Source organism: Protomyctophum parallelum, assembly GCF_964188405.1.
Source record: "Protomyctophum parallelum genome assembly, chromosome: 12".
NCBI lineage: Eukaryota > Metazoa > Chordata > Actinopteri > Myctophiformes > Myctophidae > Protomyctophum > Protomyctophum parallelum.
In genome coordinates this window covers 6,872,131-6,889,134 of record NC_139712.1, presented here as the reverse complement: position 1 = coordinate 6,889,134, position 17,004 = coordinate 6,872,131, and the positions used below count along the sequence as shown (strand labels likewise).

Sequence of the window (17,004 nt, the reverse complement as noted above, 5' to 3'; positions counted from 1 at the left end):
GCACTAACCTGCATCCTGTACAACATCACTCAGTTCCTGCTGGTCAAACGAGAGCAGTGCTTTCAGTTGGCGGTAGGTTGAACTCCATCGTGTGGTCACAGCAGCAGGAATCCCTCGATCGCCAAACGCTTCTTCAAACTTGTCATGGAAGGAGCTAGATGTGTGCAGAACAGAGCTGAGTTTGGAGCACTTTGCCGTGGCACCTCTTACGGCCTTTGATTCCTTAAGGCCATCACCTACAACCAACTGTAGCGTATGAGCAAAGCACTGTAGGCGTGTGGGGCTTCCTTTGGTTAGTGCCTGTTGAATTCAAACAATTACATTCAGTTGGTTTTCTTCACATAAACAGTATTGTCAGAGAGCACAAGACAGAAAATAAATAGTACAATGAGTAAACAAAACAAGGCTGACCTGTAGATTACAAAACAGAAAATGTAATAACTACTACAATAACCATCATAGGCAAATATGTTTAACTGTCTGTCTATTCACCTGTTCAACAATGTCTTTATCAGTCGCAGATAGATCTTCCCATATCTCTGAGTTGTCTAGGCTCTCATCATCATCATCTTGGTCTTCTTCCTCTTGGGGTGGGAAGCAGATCGAGAAGGCCTTTTTCATGTTAGCTGCGTTGTCACAGATTATGAAGTTTAATTTGTGTTTGATGTCATATTCATCACAGATGGCTTCAAACGCTTCAGAGATCCTCTCTCCTGTATGTGATCCTCGGAACCTACTGCAGGCCAGCAAGTGGGAATTCAGTCGCAGCCCTTTGTCTGTAGTGAGGACATGGGCAGTGATACCCAAAAAGCCCCGCATCCTACGATCTGACCATATGTCTACAGTCACTGAAAGATCTTCTGCTTCTGCGATGATCCCTTTGAGCTTTGTGCGGGTCTCTGCTACAGAGCCTTGTACTTGCTTCATTACAGAGCGATAAGTGGTGGCCGTGTACTTGGGGTCTACTACGGAGAGAAAGTGACGGAAGTTTTCGTTTTCCATTATAGTTAGGGGAAGGTTACACCGCATTATTAGGTCTTCAACGATGGCGTTGGTGATGGCCCTCTGTTTGGGGTGTGTCTGGCTATATACCTCTAGGGGCTGACCAAGAGGAAGAGAGAATTGTCCAATCCCTGACTGCCTGGGACCAGGCACTGGCTGATTCCTCCACCTCTTGTACTCTTCATATCTGTGAAACAGCAGAAAACAAGAAAGGTTATTGGTGTGTGACATTTCTGTGTAGCAGACATAAAACTGCATGCGCACACACACACACCCCATTAATTATAATTTACTGACAGTACATTTTTTAGTTTGGGTGCAGTTGGGTCAATCAAAGACAAAGCCTATAATTATATTAATTATTAATGAATATTGGATAAGGAAACACATTAATGGCATTTATCTATAGGCCTATTAGGCCTATAATCTTGATGTGTCTGTTTGTTTTGTAGTATTTTAATATTACGTCATTTTCCATCAGGCACAGTTTAGCCATCTACTACAGTACACATGCAGTGTTGTTTTTGCAAAGGGGTCCTTGGTTAAAAAAAAAGAAAAGAGAAGAGGCTACAAAACAGTGAAATAAAGGCATCTCTTTAAGCTTATATATAGCAGAGAGAAACTAATGGTGGAAAAAAAGGAAGGAATAAGGAAGGAAGGAATTCAAGTTTGGTGGGAGTGATTTAGTGAAGTTAAAAGTTATTAAACCTGCGGATGAATGGAAAAGTGGCAACGTGAGAAAGTGATGGATTACGCAGAGACTTTATTGCTGTTACCATGGATAAAGTATACTGTCACTTCACTACAGTACATCATGATCGGTGTGATCCTAATTCGACAGTGGTGAGTGACTTTCATGTTTACAAGTACGTATATCTCGCTGGCTGGTGCTACTGTTGTTGTTGATTATAGCTTGGCGTTAGCTATCTGGGGTCATAAACAAAACACCAACGACTACGTCTACTAGTAGTATTGTTCATTTCCAACACACATGCACACACACTTCTAGTCTTCTACTAATGTTAGCTTTTTAGCTACTTTGGCCACAGTTCGGGCATTTACGTTGGTTTCACTTACTTGACTTCATGGCTCTTCAAGTGCCGGACAAAGTTTGATGTGGTGCCCGGTTTGTCCTTTATAGTAGCCTTGCATGTCGTGCATTGTGCCGTTCTTCTCGTACTGTCACTACTGTAGTTTTTAAAAGCAAATTTTATTACTTTGGGCAGATTGGGGACTTCTGTTGCTGTTGCCATCGTTGTTTTTCTGCTGCTTTGGCGGACCGCAGTGCCCCAGCTGTTCTGCATGCACTGATTGCAGTGATCGGGCATGCCAGATCTGCTTATTATAATTTCGCCGAAAGATTTTACTGAAAGATTTTATTTGAAAATAGCCGATCTACAAGCTGCTCACAAGGCGTCGCATCGCGACGCGTTGTGAGCTTGTAGAACTGCTATTTTCAAATAGCTGATGTATATGTTGGAGTGCTCATGTGGCCTATAGTCGCTTGCTTGACTCGCTTCTTTTGGGCTGGTTTTCCTAGACCTGGTTGCTTGTTTTTCCTCACAGAAAATCTGGCAACACTGGCACTCATGATAACTGGACGGCAGCCGTCGTAGAATCAAAATGACCCTGCTGGGGGTGGCGGTTGCATTTGCACAGATCATTCACAGTGAAAAAAAACAAAACAAGTCACGAGTCATCTTGTCTCGAGTCGAGTTGAGTCGGGAGTCATTGGCTAGCAAGTCGGAGTCGAGTCTCAAGTCTCGTTGGTCTTTTACCTTCCAAGTCCGAGTCGATTCGCAAGTCTTTACATTCAAAGTCTGAGTCAAGTCGCAAGTCGTCAAATATGCGACTCGAGTCTGACTCGAGTCGAGTCACTATGACTCGAGTCCAATTGTCTGGTAACCACCCTGTACTGTACTGTACTATACGCCAACATATACTGCAAATGATTGCTGCACTTTGCTCTGTTTTAAAGAGAGAAATTTCTCAGCACATGTGTCTGTATATAGGTTATAAGGCTGTACCCTAGCCCTTATTTTAGGACTCGAACTTCGGCAGGAATTTCCGAGTGAACATTCGGACCATTTGTTTCTAATTAATTAAAAAAATAACCGTCTCGATCCGAGCGCACAGCGCGTCTCCCCCGCTCTTTATCAATCTCTCTCTCTCCCAACACACACACACACACACACACACACACACACACACACACACACACACACACACACACTGTGGGTTTTTTTTACCACTACGCAAACTACGCCCCGACGGCTAGAGGCCTGAGAGTTCTCCCTGAAAAATGTTTAATATTGCAGCCCCGCCAGCCCGTTCCGTCGCAGACTCGCAGTTGATTTTTCGCCTATTGCAGTCGGTTAGGGGGACCCCCCAGGGGGGGCTCCGACGGCCCACGGCGTCGCTTCGTCAGTGTCACTTCTTCATGATCCGCGACGCCCGTTCGCGGCCGTCCGTCCCGTCGTGGGCTCCCCTGTTGGTCTTTGTCCCCCTATACTGCTGCTCAAACCCGGCCGTCAGAACGATTCAACGTGGAAATAATGTTGCAAAACAAAACAACAAGATACAGCCTAGACTGTAAGGAAAGGAATAGGACCTTGGCGCAAAACATCATATTTACCCTGCTCTTCAATAACAAAAGTGTGTTCTTACATGATCCTCCATTTTTTTAACTCTAGGTGAGTAAATTAATTTAATATGAAACAAGCCCAAATTGATTCAATCAATTAATTACCAGCTGCATTATTATTATCTGTGGGTCTGCTGCTGACGTTATATGCCACTTTTTAGCTGCGCTCCGCTGTTATGCTCAAATTAGTGTCCCTAAAGAATTCTGAGGCAACATGGCTGGAGACGAGGCAGCCAATCAGAACTGCTCCACTAGCCATGTGCACATGGGGAGTTTGGAGAGGGACAGCACAAGGAGATAGACATAACTTCTGACAGGAATGCACTAGGAAACTTACTTTTTTTTACATGCTCATATCACATTCTCGCCGAGATATATTTTCGAGTTAATAAAAAAGGAAAAAATATATAATATTTATTTTTATTAAAAAAAAAAAAAAAACGAATGGTTCATACCCATTAATTAAGATTCGAGTGCCAACCCTAACGAGCGAACATTCGAACCTTGAATGTTTGGGGACAGCCTTAATAGGTTATAATAGAATGGGATGAGACTGCACCTTAAACTCTCTTGTGTTCATCTCTGCTGACATTGGCAGCTGTACATAGTCAACTAAGTGAGACTGCTTTTTTCTTCAGAACAAAGTGCAACACGCTGGATTCAAGCCCTCTTGTACAAGTTTTAGTGCAGCTATGTTTCTTCCCTCCCCACTTTTTCAAGTGAGCAGGGAGTTTCATTCTTGTCTGTTGTATTTCGCTTTAGTTATGGAGATGCCTTTCACACAAGTTCTATTTCATGTAGGGTTTTATTTAAATGTTTGCTTAATGGAAGTTGCTTCCATCCCTCCCGTCTTTCTCTGTCACTCAGTCGTAAAGTATTTATTTTAGTTGAAACAGCGGAGAGATGCTGTGAACAAAATGTTTTTATCCCACTAGTTATGCAATTGTTTGTTAATGTTTTGTTGTTTTTTTGTTTAAGGTCTATAAGGGAGGGATGTCTGCAGGCTGTAAAAAGATAATATAGTAATGTTACACGGCTTATTGCTCTTTTTCAGGATTTGTATTTTTGTACACTGAAATAATAAATGCTATTCAACATGGAACTTATAACTTGCTTTGTTTGGTAGTGAAACTCAAAGAAGTGATTAAATGCCTCAAATGTTATTGTTACCTCCACATTTGACCACTCTATCTGTTGTCTGATAGGTGTACTACCTCAGTGGCAAAACAAAATAGAATATCATATGAAATGAGCTAATGTTTGAAGATACATCATGCAGGTTTACCGTAACTTGGATATCCAACTGGGTGAATACATCCAACCTGAAACCAACTTCACTGCGGTTAAAGGATGGAAGAGTGTTTAACGTCAATCAGGTGGAAACCTCATGGCTGTTTCACTACTGCTGTTAATGCTATTCACTAGTACTGACCACACATACAATCGAACATCGTTTAACATGGTTTAGCATTTATTTAGAAAAGGTGGAACATGAGAAGGAATGATGCATAGGAATGAGATGCATTGAATGAATGATGCATTGGAATGTCCGATGTTCTGTCTGAACTGAAGCAGTCAAAGCCAAGGAGAATGTTACATTACTAATTCACCATCGAGTAGCCTCTGCACTAAATGTCACACTCACATGATAGAACAGCAAAATAAAAACGAATAGTCTGTCTGTCCATCCATTTACAAAATGAATTGACTATCTATCTATCTATCTGCAAACCAAACTAATAGTCTATCAGTATAAAACAAATTGATTATATAAAAAAAATATGATCTTACTCTTGGATTTAACCTTTGTGTGTTTAAAATAAATCAATCAGTTGATAAAACCTTTACAATTATACAAGCTTTTTACTAAATGTACATGCGTGAGTGGATTGATGCATAGGTGAGATGCATTGGATGGCCTTGACTGTTCGTGAGGGATGTGTCCCGTTTGGGAAGGGGGAAGGGAGGAGGATGTCGGGTTGGGAAGATGGGAAGGGTAGGGGGTGTGAGGATGTAGGAGGTTTCCGAGGGGCCGGATGAATGAGTGAAAGGAGGGGGTGGGGAGGGGGAGTGAGGATGAGGGGATGATTTGGAGCTACAGAGGGGATCTTGAGGGAGTGAGGGGATGGAGGAATCAGGATGTTAGTGAGACTAGGCCCCTGGGAGGGAAGTGGAGGATGATAGGGCGTGGCCCTGTGGGGGGAGGGGGTGTCGAAGGCCCGGTTCTGGGGGGGTAGGATACCCTGAGTATTTGGCGGTCTGAGTCGCGGGGCGTCCTTCTGGTCGTGTATGGACACGCCCCCAATACGAGACCCCTGTCGGAACCTGAAACTGGAGAACGAGAGTTGAGTTAGTAAGAGAAGCGGGAGGGAGGGAGGGTTACGAGATACGATGCACGAGAGGCATGGTGAAACAGGCTGGCATATATACTCTTCCCTTGATGCAGCGAGGGCGGCGATAGGGCAGAGAGCTGGCGGTTGCCATGGCAGTGAGGTCTCGGTGAGTAGGGAGGGTGGAGCTGGCGTTGGTAACCATGGCAGGTAAATGGTGTAGATGATTGAGCTTGGTACCTGAGGCTAGGGAGAGAGTTAGCGTGGCATGGTGGCAGAGGAGGCCAACGATCTTAGCTTGTGGTCTTCCTCCTGAACATGCGTTGTACCAACTTCAATTACACCTGAATTTCCTCTGAAAGATTTATCTTAGAAAGTTTAATCACTACATTCATCCATGTGGTTGGTATAATGGCCACTTTGGCACATGTTCCTGGGAATTTGCACTTTCACACAGAATTAAACTCTATAGCAAAAGTGTGTGAAACATCATTGCATCTGATTTGACCTGGGAAATTTGTAGAAGACATAGCAAGACATGTAATAGTTAAAAATGAGCATAATAGAAAACCATGTTATTGAGGGTTGAAAGTTAGATACATGTTTTCGTTCATTCATATGCATGTAGTAATGTATTGTAATGGCTTGAGCCAAATATATATATAAATATATGGATATAACTCTTTAATAGGAATATTGGGGTGGCTCTTAAAAGAGCCTTTGGTTTTTGGACTGGACTGACTGGATGACTAGGCCACGTGGTCTTGCCAGGACACGGCACCCACACCAGAGAAGAAGGATGAGAAGCATCTTCTTCTGAACAGGGGCTCCTGTCCAGCGTTGTTGCTTCCCACCAGAGCCGAAGAGTTATGATAATCCTCATGGGGGCCCCCGCAGCCCCGCCTCCCCCCCCCAGCGGTGGAAAAAAATACGTTTTTTTTTTTGCCTGGTACTTTTATTTACAGATTGGTAATAAACACAGCGGTACGATTTCAGAACACATGATTCACTCATCTTGTTTCAACATTTCAGCATGCAATGTTCAACAGTAAAGAATTAAATTGTTTCAACATTTTCAATGATCAATAGTAAAGATTTTAATTGTTTCAGCATCTTGTTTCAACATTTCAGCACACGAGGAAAGTGTTTCTCCTTACCGCACAGCGGTCAATGAACTCGTTGGCTATGTCAGACACGTCCAATTTATTTACTAAATTCTTGTAACAGAGTAAGGTGATTGAGTCTCGCTTGCAGCATTGTGGATCGCAGATAGGTCTTAAGTCTCTTCAGCCCTGAAAATGATCTTTCTGAGCTGCTTGATGTGACAGGAATAGTCAGTAGAACTTGAACCAGTCTCACGACTTGTGGTAACGTAGATCTGGTCGTGGTTGCGTCGGCCCCGTCACCTTTCAGGATCTCCACGACATCATGGAAAGTAGACAGTATCTCTCTCTGCTGGTTACTGCTGCAGGAATTATTGGCTCTTAAAAGAACCGTTGGACTCGGAGTAGCGGCGGGTTTAAGCGGCGACAGGCAGTGGCGGCGAACAGTATCTCTCTCTGCTGGTTACTGCTGCAGGAATTATTGGCTCTTAAAAGAACCGTTGGACTAGCTGCTTCGGCGCCGTCGGCGGTAGGTTTAAGCGGCGACAGGCTGGCATCACTGGCGAACTGTAGCTTTCTCTGGACGAAGCGACCCTTCTTAGCTTGTGGTGGTTTCATTGTGAATGAAAAGTGCAGGCACTGTACTGTAGGCATATTTATACCTCCCTGGCTAGGTGAAAACAAAATAAACCCAATTTGCATTTAAGTACTTGGCGGCCGCACCCAACCCTTTTAACACCTCTGAACAGCCAGGCGGAGAGGATGTGTAAATAGTATGCTCTGACTGTAACAGAGTCACAGAGGGTCAATAATTCCCAGGAAATCTGTAATGTAAATATAAAATATCCACGAAAATCTTCATGGGGGCCGAAAGGGGCCCTAGGATTCTTCATGGGGGCCATGGCCCCGTGGCCCCCACAGACTCTACGTCGCTGATCCCCACCCTTCCAATCCGACGGAGACCGGGAACCTCTCCCTCCACGGGCCGAGCCACAGCTGGTGGTGGAGCAGCAACAGGGCCACGGATCCTGCCTCTCCTGAGGAGGTTGTGCAGGACGCACGTAGCCTTGATGCAGGCCTCTGCATTGGCCGGGATGAGAGGGATGGTGCGGTGGTACATCCTCCACTGGCTCACCAGGATGCCAAAGGCGTTCTCCACCACCAGTCTGGCTCGGGACAGCCGGTAGTTGAACACCCTCTCCGTCCTGGTCAGGTGTTTCCCAGGGTATGGCCTCATGACGTTGCGCCGCAGAGGGAAGGCCTCATCTGCGACGAAGACATGGGGTTGACGGCCCAGGTGTGCTGCCCCAGGAAGAGGAGCGTCTTCCGGGAGGTAGAGGGTGCCGTCCAACAGACGCTGGCCAAAGACGGAGTGTGCCAGGGTGCCACCGTCGCTGGAACCTCCATACGCACTGATGTCAACCACCCGGAAACATTTCTCAGCATCTACAACTGCCAAGAGGACCACGGAGAAAGTCCCCTTGTAGTTGTAGAACTGAGAACCTGTCGCCGGGGGGGCCTGGAGGACGACATGCTTCCCGTCTATGGCTCCCACACAGTTTGGGAAGTCCCAACGTTGCTGGAAGGCAGCAGCAATGGCACGCCAGTCCTCCGTGGTGGGTACAGCCATGTAGTCGCCAACCAGACAGTCCCAGATGGCCGTGGCAACAACTGGCACAATGCGACACACAGTTGTGATGCCCACACGGTAGCTGTCTGCGATGGTGCGGTAGCTGTCTCCAGTGGCCAGGAAACTTAAAACACAATTGAAGAACATTCATTAATTATCTATACAGATATCTATCTATACTGTATATACTTATACTAACTAAATACACACATTACTATTATATATATATATATATATATATATATATATATATATATATATATATGTGTGTGTGTGTGTGTGTGTGTGTGTGTAACGGGTATAAGAAATACTAGTGAAATTCCTGCTAAGATATATGTCTGTATTTATCCTCATGCGTGAGTGGTTGTTTAGCCTGACTGTACTGCCTGTGTACCACCAGAGGGTGCTGTTATGCAGATTGTTTATTCGTTTTGTCTAGCGTCATGTATCACTACCATATACCGGTATATTTTCTATTTAATTTCTATATAAAAACGATGTTGTAGGTTAAAAGCAAGTTAAAAACAGATTGTATTAATGTTAAAACCACTATACGATCACATGTAAAAAAGAAAACCATTGTAAAAGACTTCTGAATGCATTTAATGTTAAATGTAAAGTGTTATTGTAAGATAATAACACAATCAGTGGAGGAGCTCATTCATTTTCACCACAGAAGCAAACTATGAAGCACTTTACTTATGACCAGTGAAATATGCGACTATGCTGGCCTGGGCCTTTATAATATTATAAATACACTATAGACTAGGCTACTCACCGAAGGCAAATGGCAAGCCGTTCAGCAGGTGGTATGGCGCGCCGAAAGTTGGTGTCCTGCTTGGCTATACGTGGACCAACTCTTCTCAAGACCTCGTCGAACTGGTCGACGGTGAGCCTGAACGCCGCTTGAAAGCGGTCTCGGTCCAGTCGCTGCTCCTGGACCAGGGTGTAGAATGTACCCAAACGTTGGCGCTGCTGCAGTATACTGTGGACCCAGACACAGCGGGGGCGAAGTTCCCGAACTTCTTCCTCCTCCAAGGCGGCAAGAATGAGCAGGAGCCTCCGACGTCTCAGCTGAAGATCCATGGTGTCGCTCTGACATTGGGGGTTTAAAGCCCCACTATATATATGAAATATTTTCCCCGCGAAAATGTCACTGCTTTGTGATTGGTTTGCTGCGCTCCCGCTCCGCAGATGCACCATCGATAAACCAATCCAGATAGATATTTTCTTGAGGGAATCATTTGTATTGTTTTATCGCGAGAATGTGTGTGTGTGTGTGTGTGTGTGTGTGAGAGAGAGAGAGAGAGAGAGAGAGAGATAGAGAGAGAGATAGAGAGAGAGAGAGAGCGATATAATGCTATAAATGGCCCGTATATATATATGCCCAACCTGGTCGCAGGCCAACTCGTTGAAATAGAACGGACTGGTACACTGCCGTTCCGTTCATAGAATACTAGTAGGTACCGCAGTCCGTTCATATCATACTAAAAGTCCCACCAGTGAAACCTATGGATTCGTGTCCCGGATGATGTCACGTGACTTAAAAAAAAACCCACACCACAAGTCCGTTCATAGCGTACTATTATGCCCACCATTGAAACCTATAGGTTAAAAAAATTAAAAAAAAATTGAAACGATCCAAGCTGATATCGCTTCTCTCGTGCATTTTTATGTATGTATGGTATTGTATTTTAATAAACATAATTGTTATTGACTTTTTGTAATTCATTTTATAACATTTAAGGCTCCGCCTGTAATACATATTTGGGCATGGCTATGAAGCCATCGTTTACTTCCTCCACATTTGGCCCTTACTTCTACATAAACGTTCATCTTTAGGCTTATCCCAAGGCCATAATTGTTACAATATTTGACGGGCTCACGGAAGTACCCGTTCCTTCCGTATTGTTTAATAAAAAGCATTTTAATCGGATCGAACGCAACTTTCTAAAAGAACGTTCACTGTATCAGCATGCAGTACACCTACTAAACGATAGGGTCGTAGTTGAAAGAAATAGGAAGAAATGGCCATCGATCGGATTAAAATGCTTTTTAATTGAACAACACGGAAGATATGGTTAATTCTGAGGGCCCGCAAAGCATTTTAACATCCATGGGGTAAGCACTTAATTTTTTTGGATGCAGACGTAATCCACTCTTCCAGGTGCTGTCGATATGAAATGAGCAACACGTAACTTTTCAACGAAATTAACAGACTTCCCTCCCAGACCACGATAATAATAATTATTATTATTAGTTGATCGACCGTACATAATTGTAACATCAGTGGGCATGGGTTAATAACCTTATATTTGAAATCCACACGGAATATGTAGATATGGATGTTTTTATTGTATTATTTAATTTATCTTAGTTTTGTCCGGAAACCGGAAGCATTCTCTTGTTTAAGATCCGGTTTTATATCCGTCTGAGCGTCTACTAGTAACTACTACACCACTACAGTACTATGCTAGTACCTTAACTGCAGTTGTCTCACTAGAAAGGTAAGGTATATTTTTGTATCAAAGTCTATATCGATCTAGTTGTTGTGTCTTTTTTGCCTCACGTTAAATGACGGGGCCATGTGACATAATTATTGCATTCAGTTCAGATACAAGTTAGAACTAAAGACCTACCTAGCTAGGGTTAGCATATGGCTGCTAGCTAACAATAACATGGACACAGTAGGTTCACAATAGGTTTACAGAAAGTGATCAAGACTATAGTTCACACCGCTTTTTTTGTTTGATTGATTGAATATTTTATTAACAGTCTGTAGTCCGTCAGCCGACAGGCTTCTTTTGTTTAAAGTGAGACACGTGGTAGGCTATATAGTCTTTTTTGTATTGGCCTAAAATATTGTCTATACATGCATTCATGGCCATAGCAGTCGTGACAAATGTGATGAAGTCGATCAGCACATTTTGGGCAAGTGGCTATGGCTCTTTATAGCCCAAGGAGTATTTTTTGTGCAAAACGAAAGCTTGGTTCAGAATCATGAAAACCCCATAGTTTTACATGTCACATGCTACTTGAAGCATAAGGAAAGTTTGGGATTTTTGACATATACCGACAGCCGGTCAACAAGTGGATTCATGAATGTATACGTATATTATATATATATATATATATATATATATATATATATATATATATATATATAGACAATATTTTAGGCCAATAAAGAATACTATACCAAATTTCCCACCCGTGCACCACAGCTGCCGGACTATTGCAGAATTACAGTATATTTCAAGCAGAACTCAATACAAAACTGTTAACTGTGAGTGGACGACACCATAAAGCATTTAATACTTGTTTACAATAGAGCCCACCATTTTCATTTAATCAAAATATTACTACTTGGGGGCACGGTGGAACAGTCGGTAGTGCTGTCGCCTCACAGCTAGAAGGTCCTGGGTTCGATTCCCACTCTGGACGCTGTGGGTGCTGGGGGCGTGTTCCCTCCTCCGCGTCATCAGTGCCCATACCCGAGGCAAAGGGACCTTTCTATGTGGAGTTTGCATGTTCTCCCCGTATCCCCTAGGGTAGGTACCCTCACAAAAACATGCAGTAATCCTGGTCTCTAAAACTACATCCCCCTGGCCAGCTGGGCCGCCTGATGGAGGGGAAAGTCGGAATAACGTGTTCCTTCCACACGCTACGTCCGGCCGGGGAAATTCCCCCGTCAGGTGAAAAGAAGCAGCTTGGACTCCTCATGCATAGGAGGAGGCATGAGGTCAGTCCGCTGCCCCCCCAGGTTGGCAGAGGAAGTGTAGCACCCAGGATAATTGGCACTGGGTTAAAAAACTGGGATAAAAATAAAATAAAATATTACTACTTATGCTCATGTGCGACTTATTTACTTGCTGGAGGATGGCCCGGCACCAACCAGAAATGTTTTTGGTTATTATATCCAGCACATTGATTAAGATTAAGTATCTAGGAATCCAGCAGGGTGTAGTTAGGAATACAGTGTAGTTGGCATATTGCCCCGCACTGTGGAAGAGTACTAAACCAAATACTTAATCTCTCAAACTCTCTTGTCATTCTTAGACAAGCCCTCCATTGGTGTCTCCAGAGTCCAGTCTACGTACAATCTACTTTTGGCCAGCTCTTTTCTGTTTTGTGTTTTTTGTAGCCTACATCCACATAGGTAGGTGTAGGATGTCCTACTGATTGACGCCTGATTGATTTATAGTTATTCCACAGGTTCATACAAAAACAGTTACTGTGGAAGATATCACCATGATAAAGCATTACACTTGTTTCCATTCTAACAGGGTCCAACCGTTTACTAATGACTAACAACTTACACATTTTTTTATTGTTTCAGTACAATGTCAACCCACATAAAGGCAGACTCGGTGTCTAATAAGGCCAGATTGGAAGGTCTTGCTCTGGTCGGGCAAGCATTAATGAAGGCAGAAGTAAGTTACATTCTTGTACATCAATGTGTAGGCCTAATTAATTTAACTTCTGTTAGTTGATGCCTATTTCTCTATATTTCATGACGTGTGTCCATCTAGAAGAAACTGCCAGTGACAAAGAAACCTGAAGTCTCATGCCCTGAAGTGATCTGGTTGAAGAGAGACGCAAATGGGGTTCCTCTTCCCACAGGAAAGAGACCAAGGAAAAGGACTTCAACTAATGGTTAGTCTCCATCTCAAAACGTATGGCAAGGACTTCATTCATAGAGAGTGGTCTTTGATTAGGTGTAGGGTAATCGTTTGATAGTGTTATTGTTGTGATATTTATACTGCCTAAGAGTTTGAAATTATTTGGTCTAATGTGGTTTTTGATATTTTTACTTCCAAATAGTTACATCTACATCCACTGCCTCTGTCAGTAAATCTGTCTCATCTCCATGTCTTGGCTACCAAGAACCTGGTAAGTATAAAAACTACTTAAAATACACTCCTCAAAAGAAAGCTGTGGCAGTGGTGTTGCAAATTACGGTATGTTTGTTTTTCCATTTCCCTCCCAAAGATTTTAATTTGCAGAGGCTCGAGGAGCTTATACAGGACTCGGCAGGCATTGATGTGCAGGATCATGGTGTAGAACAGCCCAATTGGACCCAAAGACAGAAAGATGCACACTTCTCTTGGCAACAAGCAAGAGAACACAATGTCGACAACTTGCTGTCTGCAGAGACTATTGTGAAGATGGTGTGTCAACACTGTCGTTTGAGAGAAGCAGTCATCCGTTGTGGGGACTGTATGCCGTCAGAGTGGTTTTGTGTGGAATGTGACCGTTTGGTTCATGAACATCACATTCTACACAATAGGCAAACCACAATGTTCGGGTATTATAAATACATTCCCCCAACGGAGTCAGTGAAACTCATCGATGGTAAATACACCATTTGTGAACAAGGTTTGTGTCTCTTTTTTAAATTAACATACAACATTGTCTCCTATATTAAAATTTGTTATCCATGTACCTTCATTCAAACCAAACATTTCATCCAGATTGTCCTCTTGTCTTTTCAGACTGTTTGCTGCCAACCGCCTATCCGGCAAATATATGCACCTGCGACACATTTAATGTTGCAGTATCTGTCGGTAGACCCATCATACTGGTTTGCATAAATGGTAGGAATTTATGTCTATCAATCTAGATACACACACACGCGATGTGGATAGGTATGTGTTTAAAGGACAACATAACTTCCGTGCCCCCTGTTACTTTTGTCTCATGTACTCTCAGGCCGTTATGATCTTCACGTTCCGTTGTTATCATGCAACCAGTGCAGTAAGCAGTGGTCTCCAGAGGTCAGGGACTTTATAAGAAGTGGCTACTGGCCTACAACAATGCAAGGACAGACCCTATTCCACAAAGACATCTTCCATTCCTTTGAAGCTATGAAGACTACAGCTCCAGGAATGTCGAGACAAGCCTTCACAACCCTGTTAGACCAGAGAACAGTGCATTTTGGAAGAGTGAGTAATTCGTTTGATAATGTCGTACGGTTGGACAGTTGTACAGATTTTTTTTTCCATTATATTATGTATTTCTTTCAGACTGGAAAAGTGAATGCAGACTCTTTTCAGAGGAGCTTTCTGCAGTACACTTACTGCAACTCTGTAGAGAACCGGCTTCTGGGAAAGGAACTGTTTGTCTGTCCGGCCTGTAGCCCTGAAATGGTGGCTGTTTCTGTTGATGGGAACAGAAAACTTTACAGGTTCCAGAAAGCAAATCAGTGAGTTTTGACCTTCCTATTGGTGTGTGTGTGTGTGTGTGTGTGTGTGTCACTGACTGACTCACTCTATTGTTTTAGGAGTCAAGATCCTGGGTTCTTTGATGGACTTTTCTTAGCAAAAGACTCCGACGTGTCCACTTTTGTTGAGGAGGTCAGAGGAGTTGTAAAAAGTGTAAGTTTTTAACAGCCAATAAAGAGTAATTACTGTAATAATTTTGTAGATAGCCCTGCTATCTATTGTCTTTAATCAACTCCTAATATCTTCGAAATATGTACTTTGCAGACTGCAGGGAAAGCCATGTGTGGAGATTCACATTGGAGAGCTGCTCGAGAGTCATCCAAACAGGCCAACAAGTTGGATGAAGAAGGTGTTGAAATTGCTGTTTGTAGGCATGGCTTCCTTCTCAAAGGTTGGTATTAGTATATATAATCCTGATGAGTTCAAATTAAAAAAATGTAGATGATTAGAGGCCCTTCATTGTACTATGCTCTCTAATATTAATTTCCCCCCAAAAAAGGTCTCAATATGTATAGAGGGGAAATCTTTGCATATCCAATGTTTCTCCAAAAAGAGTTCCAGAGTGCTACATATTTGGCCATGGATGTGACCTGCCGATATGTGCCATACTTGGAGAAGGTGTCTGAGAACCTGAGTCATCTTCAACCCCTTCAGCAACAGAAACATTGCTTGTCAGTGATGCATGCGAAAGCACACAATACCAAGTGCGAGGTGATGCTTCTTACATTTTTGTTTATGACTTAAATTAAATTATTCATTTAAATTCTCAAAATAAATGATTAGCCACACAAACCAAGTGACCTCAGGATATGCATCAATTGTGATCATGCTAGCTTCCACACTGTTAAACAATTCCATACTTCCTGTAGATCCAGTGGAATGCAAGGAACCAGGAAGGTATCGGAACAACGTTGGGAGAAGAAGTAGAGCAAGTCAACAGTTATCTCTCCCGATGTGCTCTGACCACTAAATACATGACAAAGTCAGGTCTGTAAGCTTATTTAACCCCATGCTACCCTGCAAAGTTACACATACAACATTTTCAACACATTCTTATTAGCATTTGTGTTCTTTACAGTAAGAACTGACATGCTTACTGTGCATGCAATGGGTTGGAATCTCCGCAAAGAGAATGGCCTACACATTGCTTTGTCTTCGAGATACAAAAAGGTATGTTGATGAAAAGGGGATAACTATTTCAAGCAGCTACATGTGAAACTTCAAATACTATGACATGTTTCTGTATTGCAATTTTGCAGACACTAGAGAAGACTTTGGAGGTAGCTGAGAACTTGACAAAGTTGCAGGAGCAGTTCCATTGTAGCGATGACATGCTACAACAGTGGGTTCTTGATGTCAAGCAGTGGGCCAAGACCGGTAAGGAAGAATCTTTTACACAAACACTGTCAGACTCTTTGGCTGTAATGCATATACTGTAGCTGTAGCCTATATGTTATGGTGCAGGGATGGGTACTGTAAGTAAATCACTTTTTCACTTCACTTTCAATGTTTCATTTTGGTCTCATAACGGTATATAAATAAAGATACATTGCTATGACCAAAAAAGGTGTAGGCTGAAGCTAATTAGCTTAATTTGCCTACCCTTACCAAATAATTACAAATAATATAGATGACAAACAAAGAAAACTAAGTAATAAGTCTGTCGGTAAACAGGAAAAAACTAAAACAATGTGTGTGATTATTTATTCTTTCTTAGGAAGTGCAGCGGCCAGTGCTGTGAATGTCCATGCTTTGCAGCTCTCCATTGAAGCACTTTTTGTGAGCATCTGCCAAAAGAAGCACTACATTTACAGGGATAATGGTATGTATAGTACCTATAGTTTAAGCTTAAATGTTTCAGCTGCATACTTGCATGATTGTGTTTGTTAAGACAGTGGCTCGTAACAGACTGTCTACTGAAGAATTTCTTTGTCAGCTGAAAATGACAACACGTGTTGTGTAAACAGAGCTATGTCACATTGTGTCGTTATATACAGGGTATATAAAGCTTTTTGAAATAAATAGCATCAGTCCTTTGCAGTTGCTTTGGAAGAAATGGTAGCATAGTATA

General features: G+C 42.7%; 2 long non-coding RNA genes across 2 annotated transcripts; both read left to right on the top strand.

The window, feature by feature from the left end:
• The first annotated feature begins 13,053 nt into the window (after positions 1 to 13,053).
• LOC310868003 lies at positions 13,054 to 13,626 on the top strand. Its single transcript, XR_014570049.1, has 3 exons — positions 13,054 to 13,142; positions 13,242 to 13,365; positions 13,534 to 13,626. It is a non-coding gene; the product is annotated as an uncharacterized lncRNA (long non-coding RNA).
• Positions 13,627 to 15,800: 2,174 nt separating this feature from the next.
• Positions 15,801 to 16,311, top strand: LOC310867946. The gene is made up of 3 exons (XR_014570043.1): positions 15,801 to 15,920; positions 16,012 to 16,103; positions 16,193 to 16,311. It is a non-coding gene; the product is annotated as an uncharacterized lncRNA (long non-coding RNA).
• The last annotated feature ends 693 nt before the right edge of the window (positions 16,312 to 17,004 follow it).